Below are 24,555 nucleotides of genomic sequence, written 5' to 3' on the forward strand. Positions count from 1 at the left end.
TTGCAAGTCATTGTGGCCATGTTGGTCTTTATGACAAAACTCAAAATTGTCTCACATCTTTCTGGACTTTTTAACAAAAAGTCTTTTAACAAACTTTCCTCTGGTGACCTGGAACATGTTTTTAATCACGGGATTCCGATCAAGTAGTGTGGTTTTAATAAAGTTCATTTTAATAAAAGACGGATGGTAATGACGGGAACCGTGTGCCTTCTTGAATCCAACCACAGTGTCAAGGGCGTAGAGGGAGGTTTGTGAAATACTAATAGTAAAGTAGATAAACATGGGGATAAAGACGCTGAGGTTGGAGGTTAAGAAGTTTCAGAAGTCCTGTCCTTTTTACATCAGCCCATCAAGGTTACCAAAAAATTGTATTGTCCACTATAGGCAAAAACAGTTGTCCTGTGCATGTTTTTGGTTCCTTCTTTCATTCAGTCAAGAAACACTTCTTAAACCCCCATAGTGGGCCAGACTGGAGATTCAAGGAAGAATAAGATGTGGTTCTTGCTTGGAGGGGCTCACAGTTGAGGGTAGAGATAGACATCTCCTGGGAATGGTCACATGATGAGACAGGGCACACAGAAGTTCAGGGGACCCTTAGAGGAAGAAATGAGCAATTTGCCAGGAGGCAATCAAATGCTTCATACAGAAATCCACCAGGTAGAGAAGGAGAACAGAAAGGCACCTGTGGGAGTTCCCATCGTGGCTCAGTGGAAATGAATCTGACTGGCATCCATGAAGATGCAGGTTTGATCCCTGGCCTCGCTCAGTGGGTTAAGGATCCAGCATTGCCGTGAGCTGTGGTGTAGGTCACAGACGTGGCTTGGATCTGGTGTTGCTGTGGCTGTGCTGCAGGCTGGCAGCTATAGATCTGATTCGACTCCTAGCCTGGGAAGCTCCATATGCTAAGGGTGCGGCCCTAAAAAGAAAAAAGTAGAAGAAAAATGAAAGAGCACCAGTGACAGGACACAGGGGGCAGGAGCAAACCTTGTTTGATGGCCTTCCTCCTGTCTGGCACCAGCGAGGCCCAGGGTGGGGTTTCTATTACGGTGGGTCCGACCTATGAGTCAGTAACAGATGTCATGTTCTGGGTTGGGGCAGATGGTGGCCAAAGTCTAAGCCTAGTACATGGTGATTTCAATTTAAGTTGCCAAATTCTCAAAACCCTGAAAGGAAAATGACGGCAAGATTTACTGATGAAGAGCTTGACCTCTGAAGCCAGACTGGGTTCAAATCCTGGCCCTAATACTTAATAGCGAGTCACTTAACCACCTGCATGCCTCAGTGTCCTGATCTTTAAAGTGGGGTGGGTTTGTGAAGGGTAAATGAGGTAACATATATAAAACAATAGGGAGAGTACTCAATATTTGCGTCCTTTTATCCTTAACTGTGTGTGACCAAAAATGTTAGGGAAAACCGAGGGAGATGATGAGCAAGGAATGTCAAAGAAGAAGGGAAGGAGAGAGAGCCACGCAAGCCTGGGGGAGTCCAGCGATGGGTACAAAAGCCCTTGGCAGGTTATCAGGTCATCTGAAGTTGACTCGCTTCCCTATGCAGCATTCTGAAGTCGCACTTCCTTTTACATTTGCTAGTGGTTTCAGATGCTCCGTCCCTCCGACTTTATTATACATGGCAGTTTAACTCTCTGTCTAGCTGTCACCATCTCCTAGAACGAACCCCAGGAGAAGCTCACCTTTCAGACCCAAAGCGATAATCAAGGTCTTTTCCTAAACAAGCTCCGCACCCTCAAACAATAAACGATGCCACTGACCCGGTGCTCAAAAGTGGCTGCAAAGGGTTACTGTTTTATTATTATTATTTGCTTTTTTGCCTTTTAGGGCCGCACCCGAGGTATACGGAAATTCCCAGGCTGGGGGTCATATCAAGCTATAGCTGCCGGCCTACACCACAGCCACAGAACCGCCAGGTCCAAGCCTCGCCTGCGACCTACACCGCAGCGCATGGCAACGTCGGTTCCCCCACCCACTGACTGAGGCCAGGCATTGAACCTGCATCCTCATGGATACTAGTTAGATTCGTTTCCTCGGAGCCACAGTGGGAATGCCCAGGAGTTACTGTTTGAAATAGCATCTGTTTTACTACCCACCAACTTCACCGAATTAACAGCTCTAGATCACTTTATGCATTATATACACATATGTATGTTTCAATAGCACATGAACCATTAAAATAAGTTCAATAAATTGCAAACATTGGAAACTGAAAATACATACGTACATACATACATAACATCTATTTTCCTTACATCTGAATTGTGTGAAACTCCAAGGAGAAAGGGGTTTTTGCATATGTCTAAATCTAGTGGTCATTTCTTAGTTTCTCAGCCTTCCCTTCTCTTGGAAATATTTTCTCCACTGGGCTCCTGGAGACATCACCTCATTGGAACCTTTTTCTCAGGCTCTTCTTTGTGGATGAGCCTGGATGTAGGCTTTAGCCTCCTGTCTTTTCTCCCTACACTCACTCCCTGGGTGATGCCATCTAATCCCATGGCTCTAAAGTAACCATCTACGGATAGACATTAACCAGACTCATTGTGGGACTATTTTCCAAGATACACAAGTATCAGATCATTACGTTGCATGCTTGAAACTAAATATGTCACCACCTATGTATTGGTTACTTTTTTTTTAAGGACCGAGCCCACGGCATACGGAAGTTCCCAGCCTAGGGGTCAAATTGTAGTTACAGCTGCAGGCCTATGCCACAGTCACAGCCACATGGGATCCTGGCTGCATCTGCAACCTACACCACAGCTCAGGGCAACACTGGATCCTTAACCTACTGAGCAGGGCCAGGGATCAAACCTGCGTCCTCAGGGATACTAGTCGGATTCATTACCACTGAGCCACAACGAGAACTCCTATATTGGTTACTTCTGCATTAGCCTCCAAGATGGCCCCAGGGACCCTCACCTCCTGGTATTCATGCCCCTGGTATTGTCCGCTCCCACAATGAATACAGCAGCCCTACTGAAGAAGTGACAATGTGCGACTTCCAAGGTTAGGTCACAAAAGCATTTCTGTCTGGCTTGCTCATTCTGGGGGAAGTTAGCTGCCCCTAAAGTTATACTATGAGGTTGCGGGGAGCGGGGGAAATCCACCTGAGAAAAATCAGTGATTTCACCACATTTCCCACTGTTAGCAAAATTTCCCCATAGCTCATGAAATATCTGGCAAGTCCAAAATCATAGTTCTGTTCTGATAATATCTTAGTAAGAATATTCTAGTCTTCAGGTGGTAAAGGAGCATTTGATTTCTTTTCTTTTTCTTTTTTCCTTTTCTAGGGCCGCTTCTGCAGCATATGGAGGTTCCCAGGCTAGGGGTCTAATCGGAGCTGTAGGCACCAGCCTACGCCAGAGCCACAGCAACACAGGATCCGAGCCACGTCTGCGACCTACAGCACAGCTCATGGCAATGCCGGATCCTTAACCCACTGAGCAAGGCCAGGGATCGAACCCAAAACTTCATGGTTCCTAGTCGGATTTGTTAACAACTGAGCCACGACAGGAACCCCCTGATTTCTTACTATTTAAGTTCTTTACCCTACTCTCACTGTCAAGCAATGCAATTAGCACAGCATCTTATGAAAGTCCAGCTGTCACTCACTAGACCTTAAGTCCTAACTCAGTTCAGACGAGAAAGTTCCTTTAAGACTCAGCAATTAATGAACTGCAGAAATGAGAGGACTGTCTTAAAGGGAAATAACTCATAAAAAACACAAATAAAGGATCATAAAACAAGAGACAAGCATACTGTTTATGATTGGTTTAAAATCTAAAATTTTACTGGTTATAATTTTTACTTTCATATGTATTTGTTGTGAGTATAGGCTAGAGAAAGGCTGAAAAATATTGAATATACTAAATTTTTATTGCAGTTTTATCTCTTGGAAATTATAAAGGGATGTGAAGAATATTTTTTCTTTTGTACCTTTTTTAGAAACCATCCAGAAAACAAACATAAATTTCCAGAGCAGTTCCTTCTTTAGCCTTTGTAAGATTGCCCCCTACTGGGAATATCAGGAAATGAACTTTAAAAAAAAATAACCTTGCTTTTCAGGCCTTTCAAGACGTTTGATACTAGAAGGTTTCTGCTTTTTGTTTTTTAGGGCCGCACCCATGGCATGTGGAAGTTCCCATGCTAAGGATTAAATTGGGGCTGCAGCTGCCAGCCTACGCCACAGCCGTGTCTTCAAACTACACCACAGATCATGGCAACACCTCATCCTTATCCTACTGAGTGAGACCTGATGTTAGTCAGGTTGGTTACCGCTGAGCCACAATAGGAAATCCAAGAGTTTATTTGTTTTTTGTTTTTTTGTTTTGTTTTGTTTTGTTTTGTTTTGAGATAGAGAAAGAAAAAAGAAGAGAAAAAAGAACCAGTTTAAAAGCACAAACTTAATAAATTAAAACTTTCTTATTTAAATATGGTATTTGTTTCCAGAAAGTCTCTAGTTTTATAAGGCATAAAGAAGAAAACTAGTAGGAGTTCCCGTCGTGGCTCAGTGGTTAATGAATCCTACTAGGAACCATGAGGTTGCGGGTTCGATCCCTGGCCTTGCTCAGTGGGTTAAGGATCCGGTGTTGCCATGAGCTGTGGTGTTGCTCGCAGACAGGGCTCAGATCCCACGTTGCTGTGGCTGTGGTGTAGGCTGGCGGCTACAGCTCCGATTTGACCCCTAGCCTGGGAACCTCCATATGCTAAGGGAGCAGCCCCAAAAATGGCAAAAAGAGACCAAAAAAAAAAAAAAAAAGTCACTGTTTAACATTAGCATCATAAACTCAAAGTCAAACTAGCTGCTGGCCTACACCACAGCTCACAGCAACGCCAGCTCCTTAACCCACTGACTAAGGCCAGGGATGGAACCTGCATCCTCATGGATACTAGTCCAGTTTGTAACCTGCTGAGCCGCAACAGGAACTCCTTAAATGTATCCTCTTCATCACTACGGACTTTTAATAAAAGCTCTGACTGCAACACTCAGCAACATACTTACAAAAGGATTTTATATGACCAGAATTCACAGCTGAAAAATAATCACCTGGTGAATCAATAACTATGGTACATCCATACAACAGAATACAAGCTACCCACAAATAAGGATGGACACAAAAACACCATGACTGAATTTCAAGACCATTATGGTGAACAAAAGAAGCCAGCTACTTTGGTCTTTGGTCTGTAAAAATCAAGGCAATAATAGTGCCACGACTATTACCAGGATTCAGTGAGTTAATTCACATGTTTCACATGATAAGCATTAACTAAATGGTATAATTATAGAAAGGGGGAAAAAAAAGTCACTCTACAACTAAGGAAATGAATTTGCAGACTTCTTCCCAGACCCCCAGACTTATTCTTTTCCTTCTCTTCATGGAAACTCCCAAACAATTCCAATTTTGAAAAAGAAGTGTGCAATTTTCTTTTTTGCCTGAAGTATTTCTCCTTAGCTGACTCCTAAGAGGCCAGATTTTTCTCACAGGACTTAGTGGAATAATAATATATATCCTCCTACACCACAAGCTGTGATGAGCATCAAAAAGAGCAATTTCTGTGAAACAGCTTTGTAATCTGCAAATCATGTCAGAATTGTAAGAGGCTACTGTTAAGACCACTTGCTCAGATTGAAGGGGAGGATTCTCAAAGCAAATACAAGCTGTAGAAAGCAGGTTCAAGGAGGTTACTTGTGGCTCAGCGGGTTAAGGATCCAGAGTTGCCACTGCTGTGGCTCTGGTTACAGCTGTAGCGCAGGTTCTATTCCTGCCTGGGAACTTCCAGCCTGCCTGCCATAGGTGTGGTTAACAAAAACAAAAAGAAAACCCGGTTGAGGAAAACCTTAGGACTCCTGGGGAATATCATTCCATTTTCAGGGTTTTTTTGTTTTGTTTTTTTTCCTTCCTTTAACATGCATGGTATAATTTTTAGAAAAACCTCAAGTAAATGCAATGCTTTACACACATGCAATAGCCTGCAAAAAGCAAATATTTAAACTTTATAGCATGCAAACACAGAGGCACTAGGCCTCTTGGAAACAATTTCTGCACTCTGGTCTTCCTCCAAATTAAATTAACTGTGGGTTTTTAGTTGCTAAAAGATGTCACTGCTTATGTTTCACTACACAAATACTCTTAAACAAAAGCAAGTTTTTTTGTTTTTGTTTTTGTTTTCAAAATCATGGAAGCAGACTTGTGAATAAACCATACTGTAAGACAGTCCACAGAGAGGTAATGGGGTCTAACAGATAGAGACTAGATGGTATGTTGGGCTTTCTTCAGTGAGTCATTATTTTACTCAGAATAACTTACTCAACTTGAAATGATTCATCTCCACCAAAAGATAAAGATAATATCAAATATAATCACATTAGCCTAGCATTTTGGAATTCTTGTGAAAAAAACTATAAACATGGCATTGTGAACTTGGCTGTTAAGAATATATTCATTTTAGTTATCAGCTTGGAACTCACCTCCTAAAATTATATATACATAAAGTTTCTGCTGGGGAAAGTGTACCCATTTTGAAATGTTTCATTTATTTGAAAATACTATGGTTCTTTTTTTTTAATCACTTAAGTCTGCAATTTCACATTTCAAGTGAACAGAGCTGCAAATAAAACTTTTTTTAACCAATTGAAATGTATTTAGTTTGTCTGTTTTCTCTTTAAGGGCCATACATGTAGCATATGGAAGTTCTCAGGCTAGGGGTCCAATCGGAGCTATAGCCGCCAGCCTACACCAGCACCACACCAACTCGGGACCCGAGCCAAGGCTGTGACCTACAGCACAGCTCACGGCAACACCGGATCCTTAACCCACTGAGCAAAGCCAGGGATCGAACCCTCATCCTCATGGATACTAGTCGGGCTCCTTAACCACTGAGCCACGACAGGAACTCCCTAGGCTGATTATTTAACAAAGGTATGAGAGGCTTAGTCAACTCCTTCTAGAAGATATAACACCTCCTCATTCATTTTTATGGGTTTGATAGGTTTTAAAAGGAGTAATCCATACTGTTTAACAGATACTTTGAGGGCCTATTTTTGAATTATGATGTTCTTAAATACTTAATTACATATTATATTACATGTTTCATTAGATAAAAGTAACTCCAAGGTATTTTAAGATGTTCTACTGGACAATCCTAATGTGCTGGTTCTGGATAATAATTTTTTTTTTTTTTTTTTGTCTTTTTAGGGCCACACCCACGGCATATAGAGGTTCCCAGGCTAGGGATCCAATTGGAGCTGTGAATGCCAGCCCACACTACAGGCACAGCAACAAGGGATCCAAGCCTCATCTGCAACCTACAACACAGCTCATGGCAACTCTGGATCCTTAACCCACTAAGCAAGGCTGGGGATCGAACCTTCGTCCTCATGGATGCTAGTCAGGTTCATTAACCACTGAGCCACAACGGGAACTCCGATAATAGAGTAATTTTGATGTTCAACATCCTTGTCTTATCTAATAAGTGACTGAGTAGGATGATGTATAATGAGATAGATTTTCATCATTTAAAACAAACACACACACACACACACACACAATCAGCCTCTAATCAAGAGATAATCCTGGAACAAACACTGCAGAATTCGATCCAGACTGATACACATTCACTAGGTACTGGCGTTACAGATAAAGCAGAACAAAGAAGTTTACTTTCCCGGTTTCATTAGTCGGAGGCTGGGTTAAGGGAAAGTCCTTGGGGCGGGGGATGAAGGTGGGAGAATTTGACTCAATTCCCCACCAAAGCCTTCGGCGGAAGCTCTCCGTCTCCTACGTGTCTCGGGTGGGTGTTTTTACAGCTTGAAGAGCTGGAAGGCACAAGGAGACCTGAAAGTTAACCAGTGGGAAGATGAGAATTGCTCTAGGGGAAGGTAGGTCTCAGCAGGGAGGAGAACCCAGTGAACGTTTAGTCATCACTATCAGTATCATCTGTCACCTCCAGATACACGGCAAACAGCTGCAAGTCAGGGAGACGAGGAGTTAAAGGACAGTATCATAGTGTAGTTCCCAGGATAAAAGCTAAAGCGGCGGATTACACAATGATTTGTTGCTTTATTAGCTGCATTTTCCAGCACACTGGCGCTCTGAAAACTTCATCATATAAAGCTACATTCCAAAAATGTGTAACGTACTTCATAAAACACCTGCTATAGACACGTATATCCAGACACCCTATATCATCATGATAACTTCTCTCTCTGTAGGATGTGTGGGGTCATTTACGTTTGCTTTGGTCAGAAAAAAAAAAAAAAAAAAAAAAAAAGTCACCAAATAAGAAAGAGTTATTTCAACAAGTACATGCATCTCAGTCAAACTGAACGTTAGCTACACAATCCAAATAAGTTACTCCACCATCAGCGCTGGTCTAAAAATCCTTCAAGTGTAGCTTTTCAACTAGGTCAAGCTCCATGTCTCCTGGATCCACCAACTTATTTGTTCATTCATCCAACAAGTAAAGAGAGGGCAGAGAAAACAGGCTGAGGAAAAATCTTAGAACACTTGGTGTTTTTTTTTTTAAGATTTTTATTGTAGCTAATCTACAGTGTTCTGCCAATTTCTGCTGTACAGCAAAGTGACCCAGTTATACATTTATATACATATTTTTTCCACATTCTTGGGGATTATCATTCATAATCTTAGGGGTTTTTTTTTTTCCCTTTAACAAGCATAGTATAACTTTTGGCAAAACCCTAAGTAAATGCAATGCTTTATATGCAATAGATTACAAAATTCAGAGTAAATATATAAAACTTATAGAATGCAAACACACGGCCATTAATGCACAGTAGCTAAGCAGTGGCCATCACATAGGAGGCACTAAGAAGATGCTCTGTGTTTAATCTGAATCTAGTAATTTTGGTTACTTTATTTTTTTAAATGCATAAGTCACACGGAAATGAATGCCACTTACCGTATTCTCTTTAAATATTAATAAAGGAATTACTCCATCAGGAACTCTTAACACTCATTAAGAAGTTGTTTGCATTTTACTGAGAAATTCAATGGATTCTATGAATATCTTCAGAACATCTTCAAGATACCTGACAGTCATTGGAGACATAAATTTTTTATCTAAAATATACAACACCCGGAGTTCCCATCGTGGCTCAGCAGTTAATGAATCCGACTGGTATCCATGAGGATACAGGTTCGATCCCTGGCCTTGCTCAGTGGGTTAAGGATCCAGTGTTGCCGTGAGCTGTGGTGTAGGTCGCAGCCTTGGCTCGGTCCCGAGTTGGTGTGGTGCTGGCGTAGGCCAGCGGCTTCAGCTCCGATTGGACTCCGGACCTGGGAACATTCATATGCTGCGGGTACAGCCCAAAAAAAACAAAAGACAAAAAAAAATTAAAAATTGAAAAATAATAATAAAACAAAACATACAACTCCTACTTTGGCAATTTCACAAGGCATATTGATAAAAATCACATTGCTCAATATACTGTTCCTGATGATTCAGTAGAAAGTGATCTTCAGTTTCAATAAGCAGTCTTTCAATTCATGACTTTTTTTTTAAGCAGATGAACCTAAGGACGTTTTCCCATCCACCTAAAGAGTATTAGGAGTTGTTTTCACAAAATAGAGTATTTCTATGAAGTCTTATAAGGGAAAAAAAGTGTACATTCAAGTGTACATTGATTTGTAGAAGCAACCTCAAAATCTTATTCACATTAGAGTGTGCTTTGTACACAGGCAATCCAAATAGCTATGGATAAAAAACTGAGTTCTCTTCAAGCAACTGAGGGAAGACTGGCTTTTCAGAAAAAAAAAAAAAAAATTGAGTCTAAAATCTCAACATGCCTAGCAACCTAGACTAAAATAGAACTTGTTCTCCCTTAGCTGACCAATATGTTCTATCTAAAATAAGACTTCTGTGGAGTTCTCTTGTGGCACAGCAGGCTAAGGATCCGGCGTTGTCACTGCAGCTGCTTGGGTCTCTAAAACGGAAACAACCGTGAGCAAACCCAGGGATACATGCAAATAACCTTACCTTAAGGTACCAAGAGACTTGCCTATGAGAGAAAGTGCAGATGAGGTGCCGCAAGAGGGAAAGAATACACAGGGCTAGGGCAGGAGGATCAGGGCCACTCTTCTGGCGGAAGAAGCATTTGAGCCTGGACGAGTCTATGACATCTCAGTGTGTGCTGTCAAGTGCAGTGGGTAGGCAAGGAGGGGACCAAAGACCATCTCCCCCAGGAGGCTTTCCCCCAATGCTGAGTAAGCCTCCGTGAACCCTCTATTCCTTAACCACAGTCGTCTGAACTGTATTTTCAGAAGCCGAGTTTGTGTGTCCTTAGAAGCAGGGCGGTGTATTATTGGCCATGCAGAAATAAATGCCTGGCACTTAATGCAGTGTCTGGCAGAATGTAGGTATGCCAAATACATGGTGGTTGAAGCAATGCTTAGAAACATCACACTCAGTTTACACATTGTCCAAATGACTGAAAAATTCAGGGGAAAGTACTGCGTAAAATCCAATTAAGGGAGTTCCTGTGCTGACTCAGAGGGTTAAGGACCCAACGTAGTCTCCGTGAGGATGTGGGTCCAATCCCTGGCCTCCCTCTGTGGGTAAAGGACCCAGGGTTGCTGCAAGCTGCGGTGGAGGTCACAGATGCAGCTTGGATCCAGTGTGGATGAAAAAAGGGAAAAAAAATCCAATTAAAGCTATTAATCAAGCCCATCTTGGCACAGTTTAAAATAAAAGCATACGTTGCCTAAATATTTCATTCGGCACCAATTACGCTGTCACATCAATATGCCTCTAGTGCCTAAGTCTCTCGACATTCTCTAAGCTGGAAATAATGATAGAGTTCACTTTAATCACTATACGACAGCAAGTGAGATCAAAGGAAAACAGAAAAAAACAATAGCACAAAAGTGCCCAGTGATCAATCTTTAGTTGGGAAGAATGTCCTTCTCAGCACCTAACAGTTGAACTACCCAGAAGAAAAAAATATGAATTGTCAGGGAAAGTTGCTTAGAGGGAATAAATATCCAATGCGTATCATTAGATTTTGCAATATCTGGTGTTGTAATATAGAAATGTGATTTTAATTGAAGGAGGAAGATAATTACAGCTTAGGAGCCAACCAGTTAATCAACGCCACAATCAGAAACACCTGAGTGACAAGCCTTGGTCCCACACCCAAGAGGGTGAACCCAAAAGGTGAGAAAAACAAGTTTCCATTAAAATGTGTTCAAGACACCTGAGCCAGTCTGCAAGCAAGCCCTGAAACCAAGAAATGAGAAGGATTGTATTACTAATGATTCGCTACTAAGTTTAAATAATTTCTAAAGATTTGATAGGAAAACAAGAAATTCTGTACCATAGCTCCAGAGGGAATATTATGATGGAGATTGATGCAAAGGAATAAAACATAGTTAATATGCATCCTTTACATATATATGAATACATATATATTACACATTACATATAGTATATATTATATATTCCTATACTATACTATATGTAATTATACATTTTATATATATAGGAATATATATATATATATTCTTTGAACTAATACTAGTGACAGAAAAAAAGAGGCCAAATAAACCCTGCAAATTTGGGAGTGATCCAAGTTATGGCGACCTCGATGATAATGGAAGTGTCGTCTAAGGAACAACTGAATGATCCTTTAGGCTTAGAAAAATAAAAGATTTAGAAAGGTAGAGTATTCCTCTTCAAATATGGAAAAGATTTCAAAGCTACGTTCTGAGGGGCAAAATGCAAGCTACATTGGGTGGCAGATTTTCCAATCAATATAAAGACATACTTTGGGAGTTCCCGCTGTGGTGCAGTGGAAACGAATGCAACTCGTATCCAGGAGGATGCGGGTTCGATCTCTAGCCTCGCTCAGTGGTGTTGCTGTGAGCTGTGGTGTAGGTCGCAAACACGGCGCGGATCCCATGTTGCTGTGGCTGTGGTGTAGACTGGCGGCTAGTAGCTCCGATTTGACCCCTCGCCTGGGAACTTTCTTGTGCCGAGGGCGCAGCCCTAAAAAGGAAGAAAGGAAGGAAGACAGACAGAAGGAGAGAAAATAAAGACACGCTTTTTAGGAACTAGAGCAGCTCAGTATAGAATGCCTTGCGAGCTTCCCTTCACCAGAACTATTCAAGTAACATCCAGAGAGATTTGAGAAGAGAGTTCTGATCGGTGTCGAATATTTATAACAAGAGGAGGAAGCATTTGTACGTTCCCCATTTGCAAACCCTTTGCATGTGTCATCTATCTTGGTCGTCTCAAACTTAGGAGCTGGATGTGAGTTTTCACAGGAGGATGTCAAGGCTCAAAGATGCTGAGGAACTTGCCACACGCTCAGTAAGAGGAAGAGCTTGGATGTAAACCTGCCGATGACCTCTAAGTTCCCTTGAAAATTCTTTCCTGGTTGACATCGCGACTCTGAATGTGTCTGTGGTCTAGATAACTCCATTCTGATCATTTCCGTCAATTTATCTAGTCTGGTATGATTTCTGTCAAATATCCAAGGGACTTTTGATCAAAGAGAATATGGGCTTTCCCCGTGACATCAAACTCAAAAGATAAGCCATCCTTCAGGTCCATTCCAGCGGGATTTTGTTAACCAGAGTCCCTAGCAATTCACCTAACTGAGGAAGAGCAGAGTTTGGCCTCACACGGATCCAAACGAGGCCACCAGAAGAGTTTTACAGTCAGTCAAACTTCAGCAGGACAGCGTGTTATTACCAATTAGTAATGCCTGTCACGAATACAGGACAGAGGAGTGGTAGCAAGAACGCTCTGTGTTTGTCATCGCTAATCTACACGTTTCCTAAAACCAATTTTCATCATCAGTTCTGGAGTGGATGCACGCGCTGTATTATTTACCAACTAACTGTTGCAAGAAAGGCTTACTGAGACTATTCCTAAAACTGCTGACGGAGTGTATGGGAACTCATGAGGCGGCCCACAAGACCGATGATCATGAGGGGTTTTTTTAAATATAAATAAGAGGTGTTCCCTGATGGCCTAGTGGTTCAGGATCCAGTGTTCGATTTCTGGTCTGGGAACTTCTGCAGGCCAGAGGTAGGCTTGGCCAATTTTTATTTTACTTTATTTTATTTTATTTTATTTTATTTTATTTTATTTTATTTTATTTTATTTTATTTAGTTGTTTTTAGGGCCCTATCCGAGGCATAGGGAGGTTCCCAGGCTAGGGGTCGAATCAGAGCTACGGCTGCCAGCCTACACCAGAGCCACAGCAACCCAGACCCAAGCCGAGTCTGCCACCTACAGCCCAGCTCATGGCAATGCCGGATCCTTAACCCACTGAGCAAGGTCAGGGATCAAATCTGCAACCTCACGGTTCCTAGTCAGATTCGTTTCCGCTATGCCCCGACGGGAACTCCTTTTAATTAAAAAATACATACACACATATATGTGTATATACGTACATATATATATACACCCACATACAAATAAATACACGCATATATATAAATTACTTTGGAAAACTTGCCACAGTTCAGAATCCATTCCTCACAAGCTTTTCTTGTCCAGAAACTTGGCTTTACCAGTATATTCAAAGGTGACCTAGCACTTGATGACAGACTCACAATGATTGTATTCATACAATACTGATGTACAGATTAGAATTCCAGTTTATTGATTAACAATAAGGGACACTTCTTTCCAGATGTTCAAGACACTTCCTTTCTGCTATAGGTATGCTTTATAGGTTGAATTAGGAGTCAGAAAGTTGCTGCATAAGCACAGATTCGAGCAGACATTTGAGGGACCCTTCGACTTCCTTCAGGTTCCACTGAGGCCAGGTGAAACATCTTCACTCCACACGAGAATCTCTGCCTAGTGGCTGGATTGTCCATGTGACCAAATTTGGTATCTCTCTACCGAAGACGAAGCCAAAGGCCCCTTCCCTGAAGTCCCCGTTTGGTACTACTCCCTGATAACCACACTCCTTACCTGGTTGTTGGGTTCCAGAGGTAGGTGATATTTGGGTTTTATTAGTTCAGTTAGGAAGGCAACTATATTTCCTTTCCTCCCAAGTTCATGGGGATGCCTCACTGTCACATCCACCTCTTTCAAGCATCAGAGGGAAGTCCCTGAGTGCACGATACAGAAGAATGAAGTCTGTCACTTTAAAAGCCCAAAGGAAAATGATACACATTTTCCAGGCTCAATGCCCATTCACCATAATGACTCCTCTAAAATAAAGAACTTAAACTCATGGGCTCAGAGAACAGACGTGTGGTTGCCAAGGAGGAGGGAGAGGGAGTGGGATGGACTGGGAATTTGGGGTTAATAGATGCAGACTATTGCCTTTGGAATGGATAAGCAATGAAATGCTGCTGTATAGCACTGGGAACTATATCTAGTCTTTTATGATGGAGAATGATAATGTAAGATAAAGAATGTATATACATATGTGTGACTGGGTCACCTTGCTGTACCGTCGAAAAATGACAGAACACTGTAAACCAGCTATGATGGAAAAAATAAAAATCATAAAAAAAGAAACAACATGAGGAACTTTAAAAGCATATTATTAAGTAAAAGAAGCCCATCTGAAAAGACTATATTCTGTATGATTTCAACTACATGGCGTTCTGGAAGAGGCAATAACATGGAGACAGTAAAGAGTTCAGTTTTTGCCAGAGGTAGGGCGAGGGGAGAAATGAACACAAGGAGTAAAGAGGAGGAGTTCCCGTTGCAGCTCAGTGGTAACAAATTGACTAGTATCCATGAGGACTCGGGTTCGATCCCTGGCCTTGCTCAGCGGTTTAAGGATCCGGTGTTGCTGTGGCTGTGGTGTAGGCTGGCAGCTACAGCTCCGATTAGACCTCTAGCCTGGGAACCTCCGTATGCCAAGGGTGCGGCCCTAGAAAAGGCCAAAAAAAAAAAAAAAAAAAAAAAGGAGTAAAGAGGATTTTTAGGGCAGTAAAAATACTCTTGAGTATTATAAGGATGGATATACATGTATCATACATTTGTTCAAACCCATAGAACATGCAACATCAAAAGTGGGAACTCTATACATCGGAAATTATTACAACCTTGTAAATCAACTATACTTAAAACTATACTATAAAATTAAAAAAAAAAAGAGTAAACCCTAAGGTAAACAAGGTAAAAATAAAATATAGAACTTTTTTATCCTTTTTTTTTTTTTTTTTTTTTTTGGCTTTTTGCCTTTTCTAGGGCTGTACCTGCAGCATATGGAGGTTCCCAGGCTAGGGGTCCAATTGGAGCTGTAACTGCCAGTCTACACCACAGCCACAGCCATGTGGGATCCGAGCCACATCTGTGACCTACACCACAGCTCATGGCAATGCCAGATCCTTAACCCACTGAGCGAGGCCAGGGATGGAACCGGAAACCCCGTGGTATCTAGTCGGATTTGTTTCCGCTGCGCCATGACAGGAACTCCTCTTTCTCACTTATTGGCTCTCTCAGTGTTCCTTTTTTTGTTTGCTTATTTCCCTAAAGAGCTCCAAAATTCTACTTGCTTCTCCTTCCAAGTGCATTCTACACCCGACAATCTTGTCTGCACTCCACCCTTGCTTCCACCCTCACCATCCATTTGGCTTTTATGCCCACTCAGGAGCTGTTGTGACACAAGACACAGATGGCTTCATTCCATCTCCATCCTCTCCTTCCCTAATGACAGATGGTTTGGCTTCTGGGCCTGAACTATCCAGAAAACTCTCGCTTTCCGATCTTCAAGGATCTTGTGGAGATATTATGGACATTTTTCTAGACCTCAATCTCCTTGATCTCTCTGCAGAATTTGAAATTCAAGTCCTGAAAGAAGCTCCCATCATGGCTCAGCAGGAATGAATCTGACTAGCATCCATGAGGATGTGGGTTCGATCCCTGGCTTGCTCAGTGGATTAAGGATCCGGCGTTGCCGTAAGCTGTGGTGTAGGCCAGCAGCTGTAGCTTCAATTTGACCCCTAGCCTGGAAACCTCCATATGCTGTGGGTGCGGCCCAAAAAGAAAAAGACCTCAAAGAACCTTGAGGAGGTTCTGGAAACTCCACTGGATGAATCATCAATCTATATTATGATGTCCTATTACTGCTATTGAATTGTAGGAGGTTTTCCAACTTTCCAGACTACGCCTTATTCACTCCCTTTACCAGGCACTTATTTTTCTTCTGTGCTAAGCATAATGTTGAGGCTTTCCTCAGCATCCAATCTTAACTTTCTGCTCTTTTCTGCCTCAAAAATGCACTTGTTCTCGAGGTTTTGAACATCATCTCAATATAAATGATTCTCAGACCTTAGGCCCTCTCCTAAATTCTCATACCAATGCTTTCTTTAAAGGAAATTACAATTTTCCTTTAATCTGTGCAAATGGTCATGTTATATGATTCACAGACTATAAAGAATGAGCACCTACGTGTATTTGCTAATAGCTTGGAGAGAATTTGCTCCCCAAGATTTACATGGTCTTTCCCAGAACCTAAACAGCCGAACTGAAAGCCCTCATCCTACTTCACATCTCTGAACTATTGATATCTTTCACTTTAAAAAAAAAAAAAAAATTGGGTGATTTTTATTATTGTTGTTGAATTGTAGGAGGTTTTGTTTTGTTTTGTTTTTTGGCTGCACCCATAGCATGTGGAAGTTTCCAGGCCAGGGATCTAATGCCCATCGCAACAGTAAACCAAGCTGCTGCAGTAACAATGCCAGGTCCTTAACCTGCTGCACCACAAGGGAACTGAATATCTTTGCTTTTAATGACCATCCCATCTTCTTGAAATTCTCCTCTCCCTTGGTTTTCTTGAAACTTCTGTCTCCTGGTTTTCTCTTTTTTTCTTTGTTGCCTTTCAACCTCCTCTGATTCTCCTTAAATATTACAGTTCCTCAAGGCTTTATTCTTGGTCTTCATCTCTGCCCATGTTCCCAGGGGAATCTCATCCTGCTCTGTGGTTGCTTTTTGCCACAATTTCTGAATCCCAGAACGCACCCTGCAAATGCCTATGGCCAACCTACACCTGGATGTTGACAGGTTCTGCATCCCTGACTTTGTTGCCCTGGACTCCTTATCTTTCCTACGAAACCTCTGCTCCTCCTCTGCATTCCCGTATTCGTGGACGACACTCCCCAAAGTCCAAAACTAGAGAGCTCTTGTCATTGAAGACTCTCACCTTCTCCTTCATCAACACGTAACTAGCCAACAGTCAAATGCACCATTTCTCTCTTCCAACTTCTCCTTCGTACCACCTCACTGAGACTTTCTTGAAGTTGTCACTGTCTCCTCCCCTCTCCGCAGATCCTTGCATCCTCCTCTCTCTTCCCTGCCTCGAGCCTCTCTCCAGTCCGTCTAGTACATTACGAACAAGGTTCTCTCTCTAAAACTTAAGATCACGTTCATCCCCCGCTTAGTGACCTTCAATGGTCCACGCCCTGACTATGGGGTCAAATCCAAATTCCTTAGACTGGCATTAAAGGCCCTTCCCATCTGGCTCCAGCCTACTTTTCCAGTCTTATCTCTTGGCATTCGTGCATATTAACTTTTTGTCCCAGCCAAACCAAACTTTCCATAGTTCTTCAACTATGTTATGCATGTTTACACCTCCTTTACAGGTGCTAGACCTTCTGTTAGAAAAGTTTTTCCTCCACTCATTTTTTTTTTTTTTTTGTCTTTTGTCTTTTTAGGGCTGCACCCCGGACATCTGGAAGTTCCCAGGCTAGGGGTCAAATCGGAGCTTGCAGCTGCCGGCCTATACCACAGCCACAGCAACATGGGATCTGAGCCACATTGTGACCCACACCACAGCTCATGGCAACGCCAGATCCTTAACTCACTGAGCGAGGCCAGGGATCGAACCTGCGTCCTCATGGATGCTAGTCAGGTTCGTTAACCACTGAGCCATGAAGGGAACTCCTCATTTTTTTAAGACACCATCCAAATGGCATTCCCCAAAGTCCTCCAAAGACTGGTTTCTCTTGTCTCATGTTTTCTGTGTTTTATATAAATCTGTATTATCAAACTTTTTAACCTATTTTGTTATTACGTCTTATCCTCTACACTCTGCCCCCAAGAGATGGCTTCCTTTATCTTTTTTCTCCCTTCTTGTCTGCTCCGAGGCATATGGAGTTCCTCGGCCAGGGCTCAGATCCGAGCCACAGTTATGACCTACGCTGCAGCTACAGCAACACCGCATCTTTTAACCGACTGTGCCGGGCTAGGGATCGAGCCTGCATCCTGGTGTTTCAGAGATGCCACCGATCCCATTCCACCACAGTGGGATATGGCTTCCTTTAGAGCAAAGACCATGTCACCTCTCTTCAGGACACCTATCAAATTTCTGGTACATAAGACATAGTCGGTGAGGGATTATTGCACAAAAATGGGGAAATCAGAGCCAAGGCACTGCCCCTTCTCTCCGGTTGAGGAAAAAAGGCCTAGAGACCAAAAAAACAAACAAGCAACAAACCGAGTGATGCTCTTTCCTAACTCAGCTGATCTAAAAGTCAAATTGTATTCATTGAAAGGATACAGAAAAGGCCTTTCTGCAAAGTGTTTATCACCAAAGCTCCTGAAAGTTCAGGCAGGGAAAGGGCACATCTTGTAAAATGTAAATAGCGTGGGTGAATCCCTCTCCGCTGACCCACCACTGTCCGTAAGGGACACCTTAGACGGAATTTGACTAACCAGATGGTTATCCTCTTCAAACCTGTTCCCACGCTGGCTGAACAGTTTCCCAAGCGAAGGAGAAGTTAGGGAAAGGGGGCCCGCTGGGGGAGGACAAACTCAGCTGGGATGTGGCTTTAGGGTCCTGGGGAGCAACTTCAGAGCACAGGGCGACCTAGAGGGAGGGAGAGGGAGGGGAGGGAGGCCCAGATTCAGTGATGGAAACTTTGGTAGGTTGTGGAGCTTCTCCTCCTCCCCAGAGACGGGGAAACGCCCTCTCTCGTACGCAGCAAAAGCAGCCCCACCTCTGCACACATGCTTGGCTCTTCAAGAGAAGAACCCATCTTCCACTGTTACTTAACTCCTGCTAATTCTTGCAGCCTACTGTCCCCACCTACGGCCACCATTATCCTGCTTTTCATCTAGTGAGGAGACTCGGGAGAGAAAGGTGAGCCGGCTTCGGCAATCCCAAGACTCAGGCTGCCACAGAGGATTAGATCTCCTCGTATTCTATTTCCTGATCGCACCTGAGATCTGCCTTCTTCCTACTTTTCCTACAGCAGTGGGCAGGTTTCTGAGAGGAAGACTGGGAGGAAGAAGCCCAGAAAGTTTCCAGTGACCATAACATGGTATCCAGAAACGTTTCCTGCCCTCTGAAACCTGTGTCGATACACCTGAAAGGAGCCAAGGGCCATCCAGGAGGATGCCCCACTCACATTGAATGTGCTTGCAGCAAACCAGCTCTACAGAGCACCCCAGTTCCTGTCTAACTTCCCAACCTGTTCTCCTGCCTTCCTTTGATTCTCAAAGCCACTCCTATTCTTCTAGTAAATTCTTTAGCTTAATACAATCGACCAGTCTGTTTTTTGACTGCCCTGAGTAGCTACACTGGAAAGCCTACCTGGAACCTCCTGGGACAGTTGCTCAACCCCATCTCCATCTTCCCCACCCATCATATATATCTCTACCTGTCCCTCCACCCAGTATGCACCTGCTCATACCCAGCATGTTGCTAAGTGTCAAGAAAGAAACACGAATAAGCAGTATGTGATCTCTACCTTTAAAGAGCTTAGACTTAATGAGCATATTAAGCGTACATTCAATATATACATTCAATAAGTATATTAGCCATATATATTCAATAAGTTTATTAACCATGGCATTGCAATTATTCATTTTCTTAGTAGCCTCCTGGAGGATAAAAACTTTTTACAAGTCCTACCACACAGCAGAGTCTAAGCAGGAAACAACTTGCACACTGGAATTAGGAGAAACCTCGGTGAGTTTAATACAAGGACTATTTGCAAAAGTACAGGCATAACGTAGGGAAACCACTAGGGGTGGCTTGTCCCCCACACATCCAAAGAGACGAAGCGTGGCGAATCAGAAAGGGAAAGTCATCTACAGAGGGCCACCTTCATAGTGGGCTAAGGAACTGACCTTGCGGCGGCTGTGGCTTGGGTTGCCGCTGTGGCATGGGTTTGGATCCCTAGCTCCGGAACTTCTGTATGCCATAGCTGTGGCCAAAAAAAGACCCCATCCAACACGCAGAAAGGGCCAGGGAAATAAACACCCCAAATTCATTTTCTTACCTTCCTCCATTTTCCTGATTGAGTCCCCACTGGGCAAAACGTAATGAAAGCCAGAGGGCAGCTATCCTCCTGGAGCAGAGAGCAGGATGGAGAAAGGTGGAGAGTGGATCTGGAGGCTTTGTTGGGTCCACATTCAATACCTGTATGTTGAATTCGGTTATTACTATTTTTTTTTTTTTTTTTTGCCTATTTGCCTTTTTTTTTTTTTTGCATTTTCTGGGGCCGCTCCCACGGCATACGGAGGTTCCCAGGCTAGGGGTCGAATTGGAGCTGCAGCTGCCAGCCTACACCAAAGCCACAGCAACTCCAGATCCAAGCTGCATCAGCAACCTACACCACAGCTCATGGCAACACCAGATACTTAACCCACTGAGCAAGGCCAGGGATTGAACCTGCAACCTCATGGTTCTTAGTCGGATTCATTAACCACTGTGCCACGAAGGGAACTCCTGAATTTGATTATTACTACTACACGTCTACAGACAATTCATTTCTAGTTTTCTCTTTTCCCATTTTCTTGGTTCTCAGTTGCTATCTTAGTGCTTTCACCGACAGTTTTCCTGATGCATGCAATTTTAATTCTCTTCCTCTCTGCTAACATTTAAAAGACAAATGTCCTGAATCTAACTTCCCAATGATCAGTGTCTACTTCTAAAACCTTGATGAAAGCCGAGACCCTTCTTTCTGTGCATTTTCACCCCCTCCACCCTGTGCACCCAAACGTCACAAAACCTTGGCCCCTCGGGGCCATGGGAAGCTGACCTAGAAAAGGAAGGACAATCCCCACGCTGCAGGGTGGTGGGGTACAGTGGACTGGAGTGGAGGTCATGACATAAGGCAACGGGGTAGCACAGAGCTTCCACTACAGGCATTTGTAATTCTGAGGCAGAATGGGAGGGAAGAAAGGAAAAAGAAGTGGCAGAGAGAAGGTCTAAAGGAGAGGCAGCTTCCTGAAAATCCGAGCAGGCTCCAGGAAGAGAACTCTGAGAAATGGGCAAGGGAGCAGGAAGAGACCTGTGTACAGAGCGAGGACTGAGGACGTGTGTGTCTTCTGGTCAGTCTTCTCCCCCATGTGCATTCTGAAAGGAGGCCGACACGGAAAAGTTGCCCTTCTAAGTGGGCAACTGTGATTTCAACAGACGTCTGCCCAAAACAACCTTTCTTCTCCTCACCAAGAACCAAAGTTCCTATTACAAGGCACAATCTCTTATTTTGCAAGTGAAGAAAAAATTCAAAATGCAAATGCTTGGGTGGCTGGAACAACACACAGAGCATGAGGCTGTATTTCATTAGTGCAAATGAACAGCATCGTATCTACTCTTTAGACAGAAAAGAGTTAAAACGCAAGAGGGCCCATGGCTTCAGATGAAAGGTAGGGGGAGATTTCAACCAAGAGAAGAAAGAGCAAAGAAAGAAGAGTAGAAATGCCAATGACAAACTTCAACAACTTCACGATTTTGTCCAGAGGCAACTCTGGACAGTTTGGAGTATGCATGAATATTGAGAATCGACGCTTGCTCAGACCTTGAGCTTAGGAGGGACGGTGATCAAGAGGCATGCATGACAACTGTCACAAATCAAGGGCCCAAAACTTTCTCACAAGAGGCCCTGGCACATACTAAGCATGTGATAAATATTTATTGAGTGAACGTGTAGAATACCTAGGTATAACTGGGTTTTAGACACCACGATGAGCTAAAGCAGGGGAGTAAGTAGGAGAAAAAAAGGAAGAGAACAAACATTTACTGCGTGACTAGCAGGAGCCAGGCATTATTACTTGCTTCTCATTCATTTTCCCACATCTTTTGAAGGTTTCACAGATAAGGAAACTGAGACTCAGAGAAGAGAACTAATATCTATCCAAGCTGGAAAACAGTAAGCCAGGACTCAAACACAGATCTGTTTAACTCCCAAGGAGAAGCACTATTCTACATGGACTCCCTGGAAATGGACTAGTAATTGGCTTGAAAAGCTACATAGACGAAGAGAGACCTGAGCTGGGCTCAAGATCATGAGAATAATATGAATATAAGGTCAGAAGGAAACAAAGTCTCTTTAGAGAAGTGCCTGCAGGGTTTCAAAAAATGGTCATTCATAAATTAAAACATTCTCGGAGTCCCCATCGTGGCTCAGCAATTAACAAACCCAACTAGCATCCATGAGGACAAGGGTTCGATCCCTGGCCTTGCTCAGTGGGTCAAGGATCCAACGTTGCTGTGGTGTAGGTCGCCGATGAAGCTCGGATTCTGTGCTGCTGTGGCTGTGGCATAGGCCAGCAGCTTCAGCTCCAATTGGACCCCTGGCCTGGGAACCTCCTGGGAACCTCATATGCCAAAGGAGAGGCCCTAAAAAGACAAAAGAAGAAAAAAAAGAAGAAATTAGAACATTTTCTAACACTACACACAAAAATAAACTTAAATGGATTAAAGACCTAAATGTAAGACCAGATACCATAAAATTCCTAGAGGAAAACATAGGCAGAACATTCTTTGACATAAATCACAGCAATATCTTTTTGGATCTGTCTCCTACAGTAATGGAAGTAAAAACAAAAATAAACCCCAAATGGGACCTAGTTAAACTGAAAAGCTTTTGCGCAGCAAAGGAAACCATAAACACAACGAAGAGACAATCTACAGAATGGGAGAAAATATTTGCAAATGATGCAACTGACAAGACATTAATCTCCAAAATATAAAAATAGCTCATACAGTTCAATATCAAAAAAATGGGCAGAAAATCTAAATAGACATTTTTCCAAAGAAGACATACAGATGGCCAAAAACAAATGAAAAGATGCTTAATATCACTAATTATTAATGATTTGCATTCGAGAAATGCATTTGAGAAATGCAAATCAAAACTGTAATGAGGTATCACCTCACACCGTTCAGAATGGCCATCATCAAAAAAGTCTACAGATAATAAATGCTGAAGAGAGTGTGGAGAAAAGGGAACCCTCCTACACTGCTGATGGGCATGTAAATTGGTGCAGCCACTGTGGAAAACTGTATGGCAGTTCCTTAAAAAACTAATAGAGCTGCCATATGATCCTGCAATTCCACTCCTGGGCATATACTTGAAGAAAATCATAATTTGAAAAGATACATGCACCCCTATGTTCACAGCAGCACTATTCACAATAGTCAAGACATGGAAACAACCTAAATGTCCATCGACAGAGGAATGAATAAAGAAGATGTGGTACATATACACAATGGAATACTACTCAGCCATAAAAAAGAAAGAAATATGCCATTTGTAGAAACATGGATGGACCTAGAGATTTATACTCGAGATCCATCCATGATTTATACTTGGTGAAGTAGGTGAGAAAAAGACAATATCATATACCACTTATATGTGAAATCTAACAAAAATGATACAAAATAACATATTTAAAACAGAAACAAACTCACAAATTTTGAAATCAAACCAAAGGGGAAACCGTGTGGGGGAAGGACACACTGGGAGTTTGGGATTAACTTATACACACTATTATATATAGATTGCATAATATATATACACTACTACATAGAGATTATATAATATATATATAGCACAGGGAATTATACGTATGTGTGTGTGTATAAAACTGAATCACTTTGCTATATACCTGAAATTAATACGAAATTGTAACTCAACTATATTTCAATTTTTTAAAAAAGTCATTCATCATGGTTCAAAAGACAAAGTCATGAAAGAATGGACATCTCTGTATTTCCCACCCACACAGAGTTTTCTATCACATATAACCAACACCTAGAGGAAACATCACTTGAGCATATGTGGCTCATCAATCTCTAAACTAAGAGGCAGAAAAACTAAGTTGACAAAAAAACAAAAACAAAACACTATACTTTAAAAAAACCCTGCCCATTCAAAATGACATGTTACAGTGGTATATACACAGAGAGAGAGAGAGACAGTGAGAGCTCTGCAGTGGTCTCCACAGTGCACTGACTTTGAGGCTACACTTTAACCCTGACCTCTGCTACTCCTGCACACAACAGCTAGTTCCTCTGTGTCTTGGCCACACAGATACTTATTTCATAAAGCACAGGTAAAGGAGCAGACTGCAACGTCAACATATCTACTGATTTCTTCATACCTCTCTCCCTCTGCTTAGCCCACTGATGTCAGTAATGGCCCCCAGGGATCCAGGTCAAGAGAGAAGGTCTTGCTAAACTTGATGCTTTCTAAGAGCCCCTCCCTCTGCTTAGCCCTTTGACATCAGCAATGGCCCCCAGGGACCCAGGTCATGAGAGAAGGTCTTGCCAAACTTGAGGATTTCTAAGAGCATCATCATAATGCACTGACCT

At 42.5% G+C, this 24,555-nt stretch overlaps 1 protein-coding gene across 1 annotated transcript in view; it reads right to left on the reverse strand.

Annotated features, from left to right (window-relative positions):
- LOC146398133 (uncharacterized) overlaps positions 1-24,555 on the reverse strand; it is a 153,327-nt gene that overhangs the window by 115,564 nt on the left and 13,208 nt on the right. The gene's annotated exons all lie outside the window — the stretch shown is intronic.

Source organism: Sus scrofa, chromosome 12 (genome assembly GCF_054392235.1).
Source record: "Sus scrofa isolate SSC_HxYL_T2T_F1_AM1 chromosome 12, Sscrofa_HxYL_maternal_Yorkshire_Landrace_v2.0, whole genome shotgun sequence".
Taxonomy (NCBI): Eukaryota; Metazoa; Chordata; class Mammalia; order Artiodactyla; family Suidae; genus Sus; species Sus scrofa.